Source organism: Oncorhynchus clarkii, chromosome 32 (assembly GCF_045791955.1).
Source record: "Oncorhynchus clarkii lewisi isolate Uvic-CL-2024 chromosome 32, UVic_Ocla_1.0, whole genome shotgun sequence".
NCBI lineage: Eukaryota > Metazoa > Chordata > Actinopteri > Salmoniformes > Salmonidae > Oncorhynchus > Oncorhynchus clarkii.
The window spans coordinates 14,362,202-14,381,081 of record NC_092178.1 but is presented as its reverse complement, the minus strand read 5'-3'; positions in this window follow the sequence as shown (position 1 = coordinate 14,381,081).

Genomic DNA, 18,880 nt, shown 5'->3' with positions numbered 1-18,880 from the left:
GGCCCTCTTTGCCTTGTCTCTTAGATCGTTCACAGATTTGTGGAAGTTACCTGTGGCGTTGATGTTTAGGCCGAGGTATGTATACTTTTTTGTGTGCTCTAGAGCAATGATGTCTAGATTGAATTTGTATTTGTGGTCCTAGCAACTGGACCCTTTTTGGAACACCATTATTTTTGCCTTACTGAGATTTACTGTCCGGTCCCAGGTCTGACAGAATCTGTGCAGAAGATCTAGGTGCTGCTGTAGGCCCTCCTTAGTTGGGGACAGAAGCACCAGATAATCAGTAGACATTTTACTTCAGATTCTAGTAGGGTGAGGCTGGGTGCTGCAGACTGACTGTCACTTAGAAATGTCCTTGTTTTTGAAAGAAAATCTATTTTTTGTCCATTAAAATAACATCAAATTGATCAGAAATACAGTATAGACATTGTTCGTGTTGTAAATCCTGCAGATTTTTTATGGAATATCTACATAGGCGTACAGAGGCCCATTATCAGCAACCATCACTCCTGTGTTCCAATGGCACGTTGTGTTAGCTAATCCAAGTTTATCATTTTAAAAGGCTAATTAATCATTAGAAAACCATTTTGCAATTATGTTAGCACAACTGAAAACTGTCGTGCCGATTAAAGAAGCAATAGAACTGGCATTCTTTAGACTAGTTGAGTATCTGAAGCATCAGCATTTGTGGGTTCGATTACAGGCTCAAAATGTCTAGAAACAAAAACCTTTCTTCTGAAACTCGTCAGTCTATTCTTGTTCTGAGAAATGAAGGCTATTCCATGCAAGAAATTGCCAAGAAACTGAAGATCTCGTACAACTCTGTGTTCTACTCCCTTCACAGAACAGCGCAAACTGGCTCTAACCAGAATAGAAAGGAGTGGGAGGCCCCGGTGCACAACTGAGCAAAAGGACAAGTACATTAGAGTGTCTAATTTGAGAAACAGATGCCTCACAAGTCCTCAACTGGCAGCTTCATTAAATAGTACCCTCAAAAACACCAGTCTCAACGTCAACAGTGAAGAGGCAACTCCGGGATGCTGGCCTTCTAAGCAGAGTTGCAAAGAAAAAACATATCTCAGACTGGCCAATAAAAAGAAAATATTAAGATGGGCAAAAGAGCAGACACTGGACAGAGGAACTCTGCCTAGAAGGCCAGCATTCCAGAGTCGCCTCTTCACTGTTGTCATTGAGACTGTTGTTTATTTAGTGTTTTTTTTTTCAACTTTCCCAGAAGTGTTTTGAGTCTATGGATTCTTCAATTTCATTGAGCTGATTTCTGACGTGCTGTTCCTTCTTTTTCCGTAGTGTATTTCTGTATTGTTTTAGTGATTCGCCATAGTGAAGGCGTAGGCTCAGGTTTTCTTGGTCTGTGTTTTTGATTGGATAGGTTCCTCAATTTCTTTCTTCGGTTTTTGCATTTTTCATCAAACCATTTGTCATTGTTGTTAATTTTCTTAGGTTATGTGCTTGACATTTTTTAATTTGATAGGGAAGCTGAGAGGTCAAATATACTGTTTAGGTTTTCTACTGCCAAGTTTACATCTTCACTATTACAGTGAAACGTTTTGTACAGGAAGTTGTCTAAAAGGGATTGAATTTGTTGTTGCCTAATTATTTTTGGGTAGGTTTCTACACTACATTCCTTCCATATATAACATTTCTTAATATTATTCAGTTCATTTTGGCTTTGATGCCTCATGATTGAGTATTGCTCTGTTCAGGTAATGTGATTTTTCTGTGATCTGATAGGGGTGTCTGTGGGCTGACTGAACGCTCTGAGAGACTCTGGGTTGAGGTCAGTGATAAAGTAGCCTACAGTACTACTGCCAAGAGATTAACTATAGGTGTTCCTACTGTAGGAGTCCCCTCAAAGCCTACCATTGACTATGTACATACCCAGCGTGCAAAAGAGCTGAAGAGGTTGTGACACGTTTTTGTTGGTTATGTTATCGTAGTTGTGCCTAGGGGGTAATATGGGGGAGGGAATGCTGTCACCTCCAGGTAGGTGTTTGTCCCCCTGTGTGCTGAGGGTGTCAGGTTCTTGTTCAGTTCTGGCATTTAGGTCGCAACAGACTAGTACATGTCCCAGGGCCTGGAAATGATTGATTTCCCCCTCCAGGATGGAGAAGCTGTCTTCTTTAATGTATGGGGATTCTCGTGGGGGGATATAGGTAAGACATTTTTCTCTGTTGAGATCGTTTCCTTTTGAATTTCTAGCCAAATGTAAAATGTTCCTTTTTTGATGAATTTAATAGTGAGTTAGGTCTGCTCTATACCAAATTAGCATACCCCCTGAGTCCCTTCCTTCCCTGTTTTACTCCTGGTAGTTTGGTGGATAGGACTACTAGCTGAGATAGTGAAGGCATTGTGTTTCATAGTGTCCAATGTTGTTAGTCGTGTGGTTTGGCCTCAGACCAGTAAGTGTGAGCAGAGCCTGCTAAGTATCTGATACATGCGATTGGCTTGGGCCAGAGTAAGAATGAGAGTTGGGCCTGTTTGCCTGCTCATGGCCTGGGCGTATGTGTGACTTTCATGTTGAGGCCCTCTTTGTGGGAGTGGAGGGCATGGGGTGGGCTGGAGGGGCATAGGTCTGAGTTGAACTATATGGGGTGTGGGCATGGTTGGTTTGGGGGGATATTGATTGGTGGTGGTGTGGATGTGGCTGAGGGTGTTGTGGTCTGAATGTGGGCCCTCTCGGCGTGGATCCTCTGTGTAGGTCTGGGGGGGGGTCCCTCTGGTCTGGAAGAGTGTCTTGCTGGTCTGAGCGGGGTGTCTGTTGATCTGTTGCTCCTGTGTGAGGTGTTGGGGCTGCGGTTGAGGGCGATGTCCTTTAGGGTCCTGGCGAAGGTGGGCACTGCTATAGGTGGACATGGTCATAATTGTCATCAACAACCTCTGAATTGCAGAGCGCCACATTCAAATAATGATTACTAAAAATATTTATATTTATGAAATCACAAGTGCAATATAGCAAAACACAGCTTAGCATTTTGTTAATCCACCTGTCGTGTCAGATTTGGAAAATATGCTTTACAGCGAAAGCAATCCAAGCGTTTGTGTGAGTTTATCGATCACTAGACAAAACATTATGAACACCTAGCATCAAAGTAGCTTGGGCACGAAAATCAGAAAAGCAATAAAATTAATGGCTTACCTTTGATGATCTTCGGATGTTTTCACTTACGAGACTCCCAGTTACACAATAAATGTTCCTTTTGTTCCATAAAGATACTTTTTATATCCACAATACCTCTGTTTGTTTGGTGCGTTATGTTCTGAAATCCACAGGCTCGAGCGGTCACGACAACGCAGATGAAAATTCCAAATAGTATCTGTAATGTCCACAGAAACATATAAACGTTTTTTATAATCAATCCTCAGGTTGTTTTTAAAATATATAATCGATAATATATCAACTGGCACTGTCTTTTTCAGTAGAAGAGGGAGAGACGATGGCTGCCCAAGCTCTGTTGCGCAAGCAAAACTCATGCGAACACCTGACGCAATGTTATTTTTCTCGCTCATTTTTCAAAATAAAAGCCTAAAACTATGTCTAAAGACTGTTGACACCTTGAGGAAGCTGTAGGAAAAGGAATCTGGTTGGAGCGAAGGCAGGCTATGGAACATGGAGCTTTCAAAATAGAAACCACTTCCTGGTTTGATTTTCCTCAGGTTTTCACCTGCAATATCAGTTCTGTTATACTCACAGACAATATTTTGACACTTTTGGAAACTTTAGAGTGTTTTCTATCATAATCTGTCAATGATATGCATATTCTAGCATCTGTGCCTGAGAAATAGGCCGTTTACTTTGGGAACGTTATTTTTCCAAACATAAAAATAGTGCCCCCTAGCTGAAAGAGGTTAACTGACTTGCTTAGTTAGGGGTGCTCAGAGGGAGTGGGTTCCCCTGGGCTTGGGGTTCCTCATTTGTATATCCTGATGTGGTTTCGAGGCTATGGTCTGGGGTGGACTGTCCTGCTGTGGTTTCGAGGCTATGGTCTGGGGTGGACTGTCCTGCTGTGGTTTCGAGGCTATGGTCTGGGGTGGACTGTTCTGCTGTGGTTTCGAGGCTATGGTTTGGGGTGGACTGTCCTGCTGTGGTTTCGAGGCTATGGTCTGGGGTGGACTGTCCTGCTGTGGTTTCGAGGCTATGGTCTGGGGTGGACTGTTCTGCTGTGGTTTCGAGGCTATGGTCTGGGGTGGACTGTCCTGCTGTGTTGTCAAGACTTTGGTCAGGATCTGAGGTGGGCTGTGGTTCTGGCTTCTCTGCGGGGGTGGCCAGCTCTCTATTGGGTTGTTCTGTTACATGTCATCTTTCCCACCTTCTCCTCTAGTGCACTGTTCTTCTCCTGCTCTGCTCTCATCTTCTCCTGCCGCTGGGCCTCCTTCTTCCACTCCTGCTCTTTCTCCTGTTGAAGTTGTCTCACCACAGTCCAGAGTGCAGTCATATCTCTCTCCCCTTCCAGGTCTCAAGGTCTGGTTGAGGTGGTGGTGTTGTGCTGGACTGTTGTCTGGGTCTGTGCTGACTGGAGTGTGTTCACCTGCTGTTCCAGCTCCAACTGCCATACCTCCAGCTGTGTGAATTTATCCTTCATTTCAGTGAGGTAGTGGTGTTGTTCGTCTGTGAGGTTGTTTAATGAAGAGGTCTGGTCTGACATGCTTGGGGTGGGGGTATCATTCTAAAGAGAGAGCTTCTCCGGTTTGATTATGTGAAAGTCCAGAGGAAACTTTTTGGGGTTGCCCTGTACCAATACTGTTCCAGACTTGTACAGGTTGACATTAGGTAACTCAGAGTCCTTGTTGTCTAGTATCCTGAGTTTCCACCCATCGTTTCCACCCATCCACACATCGCAGAAATAGAGATAAAATGAATCACTAACCTTTGATGAACTTCATCAGATGACACTCATAGGACTTCATGTTACACAATACATGTATGTTTTGTTCGATAAAGTTCATATTTATATCCAAAAATCTCAGTTTACATTGGCGCGTTATGGTCAGAAATGCATTGTCTCAAACAAACATCCGGTGAAAGTGCAGAGAGCCACATCAAATTAAGGAAATACTCATCATAAACATTGATAAACGATACAAGTGTTAAACATACAAATAAAGATAAAGTTCTCCTTAATGCAACCGCTGTGTCAGATTTCAAAAAGGCTTTACGGAGAAAGCACACTTTGCGATTATGTTAGGTCTGCACCTGGCCACAGAAACCCATACAGCCATTTTCCAGCCAAATAAGTTTCCAGTCACATAAGTCAGAAATAGCATTACAATTAATCACTTACCTTTGATGATCTTCATCTGGTGGCACTCCCAGGTCTCCATGTTAGACAATAAATGTTTGTTTTGTTCGATAATGTCCCTCTTTATGACCAAATACCTCCTTTTTGTTTGCGCGTTTTGTCCAATAATCCGAATGTTTAAGGCGCGTGCACTAATTACAGACGAAAAGTTTTTTAAAAGTACAATAAAAGTTAGTAGAAACATGCCAAACGATGTTTAAAATCAATCCTCCAGTTGCTTTTGTCATAAATAATCAATAATATTTCAACCGGACAAAAGCTTCGTCAATAGGAAAGGAGAAACAAGAAAGGCGCGTTCCCGATCAGGGCGCATGGCTGATGAATGGAAATTTCCACTGGCCACTGATCGAAAGTGCTGTGTCTCCCTCATTTTTCAGAGTAAAAGCCTGAAACAATGCCTAAAGACTGGCCACATGTAGAGGAAGCCATAGAGATTGTGAACTAGGTCCTAAGTCTTTGTATGGTGGATAGGCTTTCAATGGAAAAACTTCCTTTCAAAATAATAGTACTTCCTGGTTGGATTTTCCTCGGGTTTTCGCCTGCCATATCAGTTCTGTTATACTCACAGACATTATTTTAGAGTGTTAGAGTGTTTTCTATCCAAATCTACTAATTATATGCATATCCTATCTTCTGGGCCTGAGTAGCAGGCAGTTTAATTTGAGCACGCTTTTCATCCAAAATTCAGAATGCTGCCCCCTACCCTAGTGAAGTTAACAGTGTTAATATAGCACTGCTCCATGCCAGGGGATGGTCCTAGTGGAAGTGTTCCCATTTTTATACCAGTCAGCAAAAAGTGTCTCTTGATTTTCCATAAGGAGCTTATTTTTGTACTCTTTCCGTGCCTTCTCGTTTTTTTACATCCAGGGGGTACTGTATTGTAATGACCTCTACAGGGGGAGGGAGCTTGGGGAGGCTGTGAGTGAAAACAATGTCCTGATCAAATTGGCTTTTTACCAAATTACCGTACGACTGCCGCTGGGCTTCCTTCTTTCCCTCCTGCTCTTTCTCCTGTTGAAGCTGTCTCACCACAGTCCAGAGTGCAGACACACTCCTGCTATTGTTAGGCTCAAGGGCTTTGACACCTCACTTCACACCTCAGTGCTAATTGAAGTTGCAGTCAGAAATGTTCTTTCCTAGCAAGCTTGGTAGCCTTAATTTAGCATTCAGTCCTTATAAAGTAAAATATATTATTGTAATTTATTTTCCTTCTTGGCTTTAAAAGTAGCTTCAGACTAAACATTACTCACTCAGTTCCAGGTTGGATGGTGTTTTCAGATTTCTGTTGTGCTTCTTTTGCTGGTTGTTTGTTTGCCAGAGCATTTGCTGTGTAGTCCTTGCGAATAAAAATCTTTGATAGTAGGAATCCTTCCGGTAATTTAGTCCAAAATCAGGTTGTAGGTTCGGAGTTTTGATTTGGAGTAAAGGTTGTGTTGTGCAGGGTAGTATCCTGTGTATGTCCTTGTAGAAAAATCCAAGTTTATCTAACTCTAAATCTATATTTTTCTGAAAACATGCTGAAAAATGCAGGAGCTCATCTGCTTATTCACTCTCCCTCTCAATTTAATTCAATTCAAGGGGCTTTATTGGTATGGGAAATATATGTTTACATTGCCAAAGCAAGTGAAATAGATAAACAAAAGTGAAATAAACTATCAAAAATTAACAGGAAATATTACACTCACAAATGTTCCAAAGGAATAGAGACATTTCAAATGTCATTATGTCTATATAGTGTTGTAAAGATGTGCAAATAGTTAAAATACTAAAGGGAAAATAAAAAACACAAGTATAGGTTGTACTTATAATGGTGTTTGTTCTTCACTGGTTTCTCTCTCTCTCTCTCTCTCTCTCTCTCTCTCTCTCTCTCTCTCTCTCACACACACACTCACTCACTCTCTCTTGACCTACACAATGCTGTGTCACAATTGGTGTCACTTCTAAATATACCGGTAGATAACCCAGCTGATATAGTTCTACTCTGGTACTGTTAACGCTCAGAGGGACAGTTATATTGTCTAATAATAGGCATTTATTAGTACATTACAGTCCAAAAGAGATTTGGTCAATTATTTGCGGTTAACTGTCCAAGAGAGAAGCATTACCGAGATAGAGTTTGTAGTGTTTTGTCAGGTGTCTGAAGACCGAGTTTAAAGAAAGAAAAAAAGTATCTCTTTAAAATGTCTCTTTCAGAAGTTGAACCTCAGGGGTCGGAACAAGGCGAAGAAAAACTCTGCCGGAGAAATGCTGAAAGAGGAGAGAAAGAACATGTCCCCAGTGATGGAGAGAGGGATGGATGAACAGAAGAGGAACACGGAAGAGGAGGAGAGCAAAGCGAGAAGAAACTGGGACAACAACAGAAATGAGAAAGGGAGCACCGTAGAGAGAGGAAGACTCAAGAGAGAAGAGGAGGAGAGAGAGTGTGAGACAGAATCTCAAGAAGACTTCCCGCAGAGTACAGAGGGTGTGGCCACAGACTTCAACCAGGAAGTAGAGCGGGAGAAGGGCAAAGTCCCATTGGCCAGACAGGAGAAGGCTGTTAGGTTTGCGGATGTCAATCAGAAGAATGATGAAGTGAAGTCAGAGGAAATCACACAGCAGCTGAGTGAAAGAGCGCTGTTTTCTGGAGTATGTTAATTAAGAACTGACAGATAGAATCCGTGCACAATAAAGTGTCAGAGGAGTAGTGCTGGGGTGTATTCATTATGAGGATTCTGTTGCAAAACATTTTATCTGTTGCTAAACATCTTGCAAACAGAAATTGTTTGCTCCAAACGGAAAATGTTTTGCAACGGAGTTTCTATTGGACAAAATCAGGTAGGTCCCTCCCCATTTCATTCCACTTGCTCAGTTTGCTTCCATTTGGTTCTTAAACGGTTTCTGTTAAAGGACGTAATGAATGCCCCATGATCTAGGTTCAGTTCTATCTCCTAAATCAAAATGAATAAGCAGGGGTAACTGATTCTAGATCAGCACTCCTACTGTGAGACACTTTGTGAATACAGGCCCTGGCCTGGTTTCAAATAGTATTTGAGTTTGCATGGTGCATTGCCTAGATGGAACCAATGGACTATTTCCAAACCCAGCCCACATGACACTCTAGGCAGGCTTGCACAAGTTGTAACATGTCAAACTATTTAGTACCAGGATAATAAATATACAGTATAACAGAAGATGAAGAACTGTGTGTATATTCTAAGAACTTGTAGCTCATCGATGGAAACCAAGGAACTTACCAGTATGGTGATTTCGTTTAGCCTTTATATTCCTGTTATTGTCATATATAGATTTCCATATGGATATGTGTATGTTCATATGGACTGCTTCCAACACGTAACGACTTCAATCAGCCTTCAAGGCACACATTTGACCTGTTGCCTCAGATGTTGTCATGTGGAGTAGGGTGAAGTTGCCCCTAGACACTGATATTGGGTCAGTTTAACATTTCCTCCACCAATGGTTAAGATTAGGATTGAGGCAGGGAAGCTGATCCTAGATCTGTACCTATGGCAAACCTCACCCCAGAGTGTTGTAATGTACTAGCGTATTAGGCATTAATATACAGTGGGGGAAGTTCTCCCACTTAAAAGATGAGAGAGGCCTGTAATTTTCATCATAGGTACACTTCAACTTTGACAGACAAAATGAGGGAAAAAAATCCAGAAAATCACATTGTAGGATTTTTAATGAATTTATTTGCAAATTATGGTGGAAAATAAGTATTTGGTCACCTACAAACAAGCAAGATTTCTGGCTCTCACAGACCTGTAACTTCTTCTTTAAGAGGCTCCTCTGTCCTCCACTCGTTACTTGTATTAATGGCACCTGTTTGAACTTGTTATCAGTATAAAACACACCTGTCCACAACCTCAAACAGTCACACTCCAAACTCCACTATGGCCAAGACCAAAGAGCTGTCAAAGGACACCAGAAACAAAATTGTAGACCTGCACCAGGCTGGGAAGACTGAATCTGCAATAGGTAAGCAGCTTGGTTTGAAGAAATCAACTGTGGGAGCAATTATTAGGAAATGAAAGACATACAAGACCACTGATAATCTCCCTCGATCTGGGGCTCCACGCAAGATCTCACCCCGTGGGGTCAAAATGATCACAAGAACGGTGAGCAAAAATTCCAGAACCACACGGGGGAACCTAGTGAATGACCTGCAGAGAGCTGGGACCAAAGTAACAAAGCCTACCATCAGTAACACACTACGCCGCCAGGGACTCTAATCCTGCAGTGCCAGACGTGTCCCCCTGCTTAAGCCAGTACATGTCCAAGCCCGTCTGAAGTTTGCTAGAGAGCATTTGGATGATCCAGAAGAAGATTGGGAGAATGTCATATGGTCAGATGAAACCCAAAATATAACTTTTTGGTAAACTCAACTCGTCGTGTTTGGAGGACAACGAATGCTGAGTTGCATCCAAAGAACACCATACCTACTGTGAAGCATGGGGGTGGAAACATCATGCTTTGGGGCTGTTTTTCTGCAAAGGGACCAGGACGACTGATCCGTGTAAAGGAAAGAATGAATGGGGCCATGAATCATGAGATTTTGAGTGAAAACCTCCTTCCATCAGCAAGGGCATTGAAGATGAAACGTGGCTGGGTCTTTAGCATGACAATGATCCCAAACACACCGCCCGGGCAACGAAGGAGTGGCTTCGTAAGAAGCATTTCAAGGTCCTGGAGTGGCCTAGCCAGTCTCCAGATCTCAACCCCATAGAAAATCTTTGGAGGGAGTTGAAAGTCCGTGTTGCCCAGCAACAGCCCCAAAACATCACTGCTCTAGAGGAGATCTGCATGGAGGAATGGGCCAAAATACCAGCAACAGTGTGTGAAAACCTTGTGAAGACTTACAGAAAACGTTTGACCTCTGTCATTGTCAACAAAGGGTATATAACAAAGTATTGAGATAAACTTTTGTTATTGACCAAATACTTATTTTCCACCATAATTTGCAAATAAATTCATTAAAAATCCTACAATGTGATTTTCTGGATTTTCTTTTCTCATTTTGTCTGTCATAGTTGAAGTGTACCTATGATGAAAATTACAGGCCTCTCTCATCTTTTTAAGTGGGAGAACTTGCACAATTGGTGGCTGACTAAATACTTTTTTGCCCCACTGTATGGACGTGCATTTGTACAGTTGTTATGCATCTGCTTTTGTCCAGTGTCATTGTGCACATAATGTAGGTCAGGATTTTGAGGTAAGAGCCTTAATTGCCATGGTAACATCAATGTTTTTCTCCTAACTATGGATCGCTGTTTATAGATCTATATGTATCAAAGAATACTGTACATTTGAGTAGATACTCTACTTCTCTATTTAACCCATTATAGCCAAGGTCTATGGCCCTGAGTGAATACTTAATCTGCATATCATAATTAGATAGGTGTCATGGTTCCACTGCATAGCGTTCACCTATCATGTTGTGTCAGGTCAGTGATTATACTTTACGGAAGGGATTTACGGAGTACGTTTTAGGAATATTTGTACGCCGCCTTAGTCCCCTTCCTGCTCTGGAAGTGTGTTGTGTGAGTGGTGTGGTAAGCAAGTCTTTGGTAGTATCCCAATTGGAAACATATTCCCATAGGGCTGGTCAAAAGCAGTACACTATGTAGGGAATAGGGTGCTATTTGGGATTTAACCTCCTGACAGACAAACAGGAGGAATAAACAGTTCTCAAAACAATATGTGGACTCCATTTTATTTTATTTCACCCTGCATTCCAATGATACTGCTGTCTGTGTAATCCCCTCAGTCTCCCCACCTCTGAGGAGCAAAAATTCAGAAAAATGTGTTAGTCATCACGGCAAAATGAGAATCTCACAACAATCTCAGAGGGAGACGTCATGCTATGGACCAATCAGGCACCACCTAGAGGTTCCATTACAGTGCACCATGGGAGATCCCCTCTGCCCCTGTACGCAAACTCATTTGTGCATGTGAGACGTGTGTGATTTCAGGCCTGTATGAGTGTGTGATTGAAGTCGTGATGTGTGTGCAAGTGAACGGAAGAGAGAAGGGATAAGGGGACATTTGCCAGGATGTGTGGGAGATATGTTTTAAGATCTACAGTTTTCCCTTTCTATAAATACTATATTGCTAGTGTGATGATCTCTCTAGCCCCTTTATACCTGGCACTAACAATGTGTCCTGATCTTGTCCACATTCTGACTGTCCCTGATAGTGATTGGATTCTTGATTTGCTCCCGAGTGGCGCAGCAGTCTAAGGCACTGCATCTCAGTGCAAGAGGCGTCACTACAGTCCCTGGTTCGAGTCCAGGCTGTATCACATCCGGCCGTAATTGGGGTCCCATAGGGCGGCGCACAATTGGCCCGGCGTCGTCAGGGTTTGGCCGGAGTAGGTCGTCATTGTAAATCAGAATTTGTTCTTAACTGACTTGCCTAGTTAAATAAAATAAACAAAATTGGATCATTACAAGGTGCAAGGTGTAACCAGTGCTATGAATAACTTTGAGAGAGGGCATCTGCAAGATTAAAACCTGGGACCTTCTGGTTTCTTTTATTTGACTCTCACCTGTAATCTCCACCCACTGAGCTTTCATTCAACCAATCAAATCGTCCCTGACTACCTGATCATAATCAGATCTGCTTCAGCCAACATCCGCTTAGCGGTTGTTTTGACATGTTAGAGCTGTCAAATCCACAAGTGGCTCTTGGCATGTCTAAAGCAGACATTGCCATTGGCTGCACTGTAGTCACATTAAGAGAAATCCCATGCAGCCTTTCAAACACTGGAATGTGAGGTGTAATCTACACCTCGATTAGGCTGGTAAAAATCATCACTATTTTGTTTAAGTGCCATTATTTCTATAAAGCCTACATTTGCTAATTCTTAATTTTTAACGAGTGTGCGGTGTGGCTTCATGACAATGATCAAGAGCTGCTGCTCACCGATTTTGACAGCTCCAATGCTTGAGCTGACAATGTTAAGCCTTGTCTTAACTTCTAAAAATGTGGGCAGAATCAGAATGTGGACAATATCAGGATGCATTTTAGCACCAGGTATAAACAGGGCTTCTGGTGGGTGGGTTGTCAAACTCATTCCTTTATAAATGACCTCTGCAGCAAGAAATAAGACTCAGTTATCAAATACTTATCCTGTATCGAATTGTACATACATTCTTTACTCAAATACAATACCCCCGAATTAAGAGTATTTTAATTATTTTGTTACAGAAAAAGTAAGTTAGAAAATAGGTGTATAAGAAGGCAGGATCAGGGGTGCAAACTGGTGAGGTCCAAAAAGGTGACACTTTTTGTTGCATTGAAACATGCAAAAAAATCCCTGCTATGGGGAAATACAGGTTTTAACAAGCAACGCCTAATTTTCACCTAATTCTCTCATTCTGAAAATTAACCACATACTGCAGAGGGAAAACATTAGTTAACAGATAGTGGTTAGTTCGTTAGCTAGATAACGTTTCACACAGATTGCCAGGGTCCAGTAAGCAACTAACACGTTATAACAGCTAATACTATAGCGAATTGGACCGAGGTAAAGACAGTTTCAAGTTGGATATTCGCACTTTCAAACCTCAATAGCTTTCAAACCACTTGAGCCACAGATTCCAAATAAGTGTCATGATGTTGGAAAAATTGTGCACAACGTTGCACAGGTCTTATTTTCACGATTTTGACATTACTTGGCTTTCCAAAGCTAATAAACATGTGGAAATGTGAGCAGCATTTTGTATTCCAAGTTGAATTAGTTAGGGAGCGTAAAAAAGGACAAACGTTTTTACATTCAAATTTCAATAGCTCCTTGGTCATGTAACCTAATGACTTCAAACAAGGTTCAGAATGTCCACTGACTACCCTTCTACATTTCACACCCTTAAGTTTGTCCATTTTCATCTCACACGTTTTTACATCCATTTTTAAAAACGTACAATTTCAATAGCTCCTTGGTCATGTGACCTAGTGACTTCAAACAAGGTTCAGAATGTCCACTCAGTAGGCCTACATATTGCACTCTTTAGTTTGTCCATTTTCATCTCACATGGTTTTACATTAATTTTTCAAAATGTAGAATCCCAATAGCTCCTTGGTCATGTGACCTAATGTCCTATGTTGCACATTCTTGTTTGTGTACTGTAAAATCACGTGCTGTAACGTAAATTTTTCATAGTTTCAATTTGCAATAGCTCTTTGGTCATGTCAATTACCATCCGAAGAAGCATGCAGTGGATATACACCCATACTGCATAACCTCTAGTCATATATCTTCTATATTGTTGTACATTAATATTAGTTTGACAATTAGGGGGTTCAGTCCAGTGTTGTTTACCCTTTTCTTTAATATTTATCTACAATAATTGGTAGTTCTTTTCCGTTGTTTTATTTTTCCACAGTATTTAACAGCGGTACACAATAGGAGAGAGACAGATAATATCTACTTTCTTCGTTAATATCAACCATAAAGGAAAAGGGCAAAGTACGAGTCATGTTATTAATTGTCCAAAGCAGGGATGGAGAGTGAGCTGGTGAGGTAGGCTGGTCAATACCTATACTGAACATGTAACCACAGTAATGGTGGCCAGTAAATCAATGAATAAAAATGTAATATTGACAAATTAAACAGAAATTGTAGACCTTTAATCTTTTCCAACATGTCAACAGACACAACTTCAATTAAGTATGAAACATTTCAGTTAACTTTCTCTTTATCTCTGGTTGATGTACATTTCAGAGCCTCTTCAGTGTGGACGGGGTATAGCATACATTATCAACAACAAAGACTGGACTTCCAGTTTGTGTTCTTTACTCTGTTGAACTCTTTTGTCTTCATTCCTAGTTACAGCACATGGAACCACCGTTGGCATGCAAAACATTCAATCAAAACAAAACAAAGCATAACATGTTATAAATAATATCAATTATCAATGCAGTATGACGATTAGCCATCCACTGTGTATATCATAAATTGTCTTACACAGTCACTGTTGTCAAAAGATTATAAACATAAAGTTACTAACCCAGTCAGTCTTTGGGCCACATCCAGGTTCTTTATCAGTGGCACACATGAAGCAGTTGTTGACTTTGTTGAACTCTGAAATCATAGGTATGAACTGAACATATGGCTGTCCCACACAACTACATACATTTTTTTTTACATTTCCTTTGAATTAAATGTCATTACATACCAGACATTTTTAGTACATCCTCAGCCATTTCTTTTCACAGTTGCTCCATGTGTTTTTGAAGGTTCCATATCAATTTGGACTGGCCCGCCCGTTCCCCAGACCTGAATCCAATTGAGCACATCTGGGACATCATGTCTCGCTCCATCCACCAACGCCACGTTGCACCACAGACTGTCCAGGAGTTGGCGGATGCTTTAGTCCAGGTCTGGGAGGAGATCCCTCAGGAGACCATCCGCCACCTCATCAGGAGCATGCCCAGGCGTTGTAGGGAGGTCATACAGGCACTTGGAGGCCACACACACTACTGAGCCTCATTTAGACTTTTAAGGACATTACATCAAAGTTGGATCAGCCTGTAGTGTGGTTTTCCACTTTAATTTTGAGTGTGACTCCAAATCCAGACCTCCATGGGTTGATACATTTGATTTCCATTGATAATTTGTGTGATTTTGTTGTCAGCACATTCAACTATGTAAAGAAAGTATTTAATATGAATATTTCATTCATTCAGATCTAGGATGTGTTATTTTAGTGTTCCCTTTATTTTTTTGAGCAGTGTATTGATATATTTAAATACAAAGGATGATGTCTCTCTTCATACCTCTGGCACTTTAGTCAGACTGCCAGACTGCACCACAGAGCCAATCAGGAGAGAATACAGACAGGTCAACGGTGCCAATTGAAAGTCAAGGGGTGTGTCTGTGCCTTCTGGATTACTCTCTCTTTACAGAGAACCCCTGTGGTTCAAGTCTGCTCTGCACATGTCTGAAAGTGACAGAGCCAGCAGCCAAGAGAGTTTTTCACAGTATGTCATAAAAGAGTATTATACTCATGAATGTATGTAAAATGCTAATATGTATTTGATCCAGTACAATGGAATAACTAAGACCTGAATTTGAATGCAGAGCGTTCCGATTCCTCCTTCTCAAAAACACTTGGCCTGATGGTTCATGCAGATACTGGGGAAGCAATATAGAAATGTATTGATCCCTTAAATGATTTCACTATTAAATGACCCATATCACAACCCTCATACCTCTTCACAAAAATGTACCTAAGTCAATTTTGGAAAAAGGATTTTACCCACAAAAGACGTAGGAATATATTTTCCCAGTTAGAAATAGTAGACCATGCATCATAACTATTTTTATCAGAAAAACAAACCCTCAAATGCAATATTGCATTTTGTAAGTTGTCTGCAGGTGGCTTGTGAATGCACTCAAATATCAAGTCATTATCAGATTACGTAAACTGCGTTCTAATACTCAACATAGAAGGATTTGTATTAATGTACAGTATATGAAAGCGATGCTATGAAAAGGATTCCTTCAAGTTATCAAGCTCACTGTGACTTACAAATCACTGCCTATTACTGTGATTAAAATGAGCATATGAAATACTGTTTTTCATGAGGCCTACCTGTGCGCCTTCCTTTAGGCACCTCTGTTCGAACACCTCTCCTGTCCTTGCTGTATGTGGTATGTATCAATTTGCGGATCCTTTCAGTGTCCATGTGAAAGATAGTTATTGTGAGGATGGAACATTTGTTGATTTAAAAACAACAAAATGTAACACCCATGTAAAATGAAGGCCTCCAAAGCTTACAGATTTAAGTCTAATAGCATGAGATGAAAGTAGACAAACAGAGTGTGCAATATGAAGGTATAGTCAGTCAGTGGACATTCTGAACCTTGTTTGAAGTCACATGACCAAGGAGCTGTATAAATTCTAAATGTTTTAAATAATGTAAAACCATGTGAGATAAAAATGGACAAACTAAAGGGTGTGCAATGTGTGTCTATGCCATCGGGTCGAAAGTGTTAGGAGTAATGGTTAAAGTAGGGTGACCAGACATCCCCGTTTTTGGTGGCCTGTCCCCGGAAATGTCCCCGCTTATAACTGTGTGTTAAAAACAGACCGCAAAGTGAAATATTTTAACGGGCAGCAGAGCATCCCGGTTGACGTCGCAATCGCGTTGTGCTTGTTTTGGCCAACAGAGGGGGCTGCTCGCTATAGCAACTTCATTCACTCTTCTTCTTCTACTAACTACTTGCTAGCGATAGTTTTAGAAAAAACTGCAGTGGAAAACTCGGACAGAAGCTAGCAAGTGTCAGGTGAATCCACAACATCACCACAAACGTCCTTTCAAGCCAGGTAAGTTACAATCGTTTGAGATACTAGCTAGTGATGTTATGTCACAATTTATTATATAGATAGATAATCTGCTCTATAAGGTTTTAAATAGGTTATGCTAGCTAACGTTAGCTAGCTACTGTTATAGCTAGGTTAAAAAACGTTCACATGTAAACATGCAGTGGACGGGCTATTTTGAAAATATGATTGTATTAAATGAATGCACAATTCATTCTGGGAATATTTTTGTAGATTACAATTTCAATGGTTTGGCATTATAAGTAGTGTGAAAATATAGTTAGAAATGTTCATGGATAACATTAGCAGTGGAGCAGAAGGAGAAGAGGAAGACTGGATAGGAAGAAGAGTGAAGGAGACAGAGGAGGAAAGGTAAAGATATGATTTCAGAGCCTGCCAATTTATTATTCCTAACAATGTTTTTGAGATAAAATACAGAAATGAGGCAAGCAATGGAAATCTGTTAACCAAAGAAGTATCTAATAGTATGCTATTTATTAATACAGATTGGAGAGGAAGGAGAAGGAAACATTAAGGGAGTAAAAAGAGTGAAGCAAGGAGGGTGTAGAAGGGTGAGGTGGAAAGGTGAAGAAGGAAAGGAAGACGAGTGAAGAAAAGAGGAGAAAGATTGGAGGAGAAGAAAAAGTTGAGAGTAAGGAGAGTGAAGAACAGACAGAGGAGATACAATCACTCTTCCCAAGAAACGGAAATGCACTTTATGAAAAACATGAGAATTTCCATTTATACGCTCAGGTCAAGACGATAAAATGGTTCACTGCACCCTTTGTAATTCCTCTCTTTCAATTGGCAGCCGGATAAAAACGGCAGTGGTAGAACATCAACAGACGAAAAAGCATTAAGCCTCTCTGATTGGCTGTGTTGGTATGCCCTCTGTCACCACATTCTTCAAGAAGGTAGAGCCTTCCCAAGAAGAATATGGTTTAGCTGTGCATACCACACTATGTGACACAATCATAGTTACAGATCTATGGACTGCACAGCACAACTGACACGGAAACTTTATGAGCCAAAGTGTACATGTGCTAGGACAAAATGTGACGCCATAGTGAGTAACGTGTTAGCAACATGGGCAACTACTTTGGTAACACAGGACCTAGACCAGGTTGAATTTGTGTCCCTGTCCATTGATGTGTCCATTCATGGACATGTAAAGCTGCTGCCAATAGTAGTCATATGTAAGATATATGATGGCAGCACATCTGTGGAAACAAAACTGCTTGATTTTGTTGAAATGGAGAAACAGCAGAGAAAATTGCAGCTGAGGTCCTGGTGGTCATCAAAAAATGTAACCTGGAAAACATCCTCTGCTGACAACAAATACCAACTTTGGAGGACTGAATAGGCTGGGGAGGGTCAATGTCCATACCAAAGTTAAAAATGCTCTGCAGCGGGAGGTGATTGGCTTAGGTTGTCCTGCCCACATCATTCATAACACGGCCAGAACAGCTTTGGATATGATGTTGAGTACCTGCTCACAAACATATTTGGAATATGTTCATATTTTCACCGTCGGAGTAGAAAGACTAAAGGGCTTTTGTGAGTTTGTTGGACAGGAGTACCATAACATTTTAGGAAACCGCAATGTTCACTGGATGTCCATGCTCCCTGCTCTAGAAAGACTGCTGAAAATGTATGTGCCATTGAAATCCTTTATTTCTGAAGACAAATGCCCTGTGAACAATGTTCGAAGATCCACTGACTGAACTTTGGCTGGCCTTTGTCCATGGAAACTTGACCGTATTCAGTGACACGATAAAGATGCTTGGAGGCCAGGACCACTGTGCTGTGGAGTCCGCTGCAATTCTGAGAAACGTTGAGGCAAAATTGACTGATGTGACAACTTCATTCCAGTTTTGGTCAGAGGACTTCTGAGAGAGTTAGAGGAAAATGGTATCATGTCTAAAGAGAGCTTTCTCAAAACATCCCAATCATTCTTCACTACGGCTGTGAACTACTTGCAAGCATGGGGAAAGCACACAGATAATCTAAAAGATTTACATTGTCTCCTTTTACAAAGGCAACCTCTGTGTGAAGGCAGCAGGCACACTGCAGGAAAAATGCCCCAATGTGACCATCAATGAGGATACATTGTGTGACAAGGTTACTGGCCTGCAAGAGTTCCTAAAGGGGGGATCGCTTGAAGAATGGAAAACATCTGAGACACAGCTCAGTCAGAGATGGAGCACAGTGGTTACCCACTTCAAAGAGAAT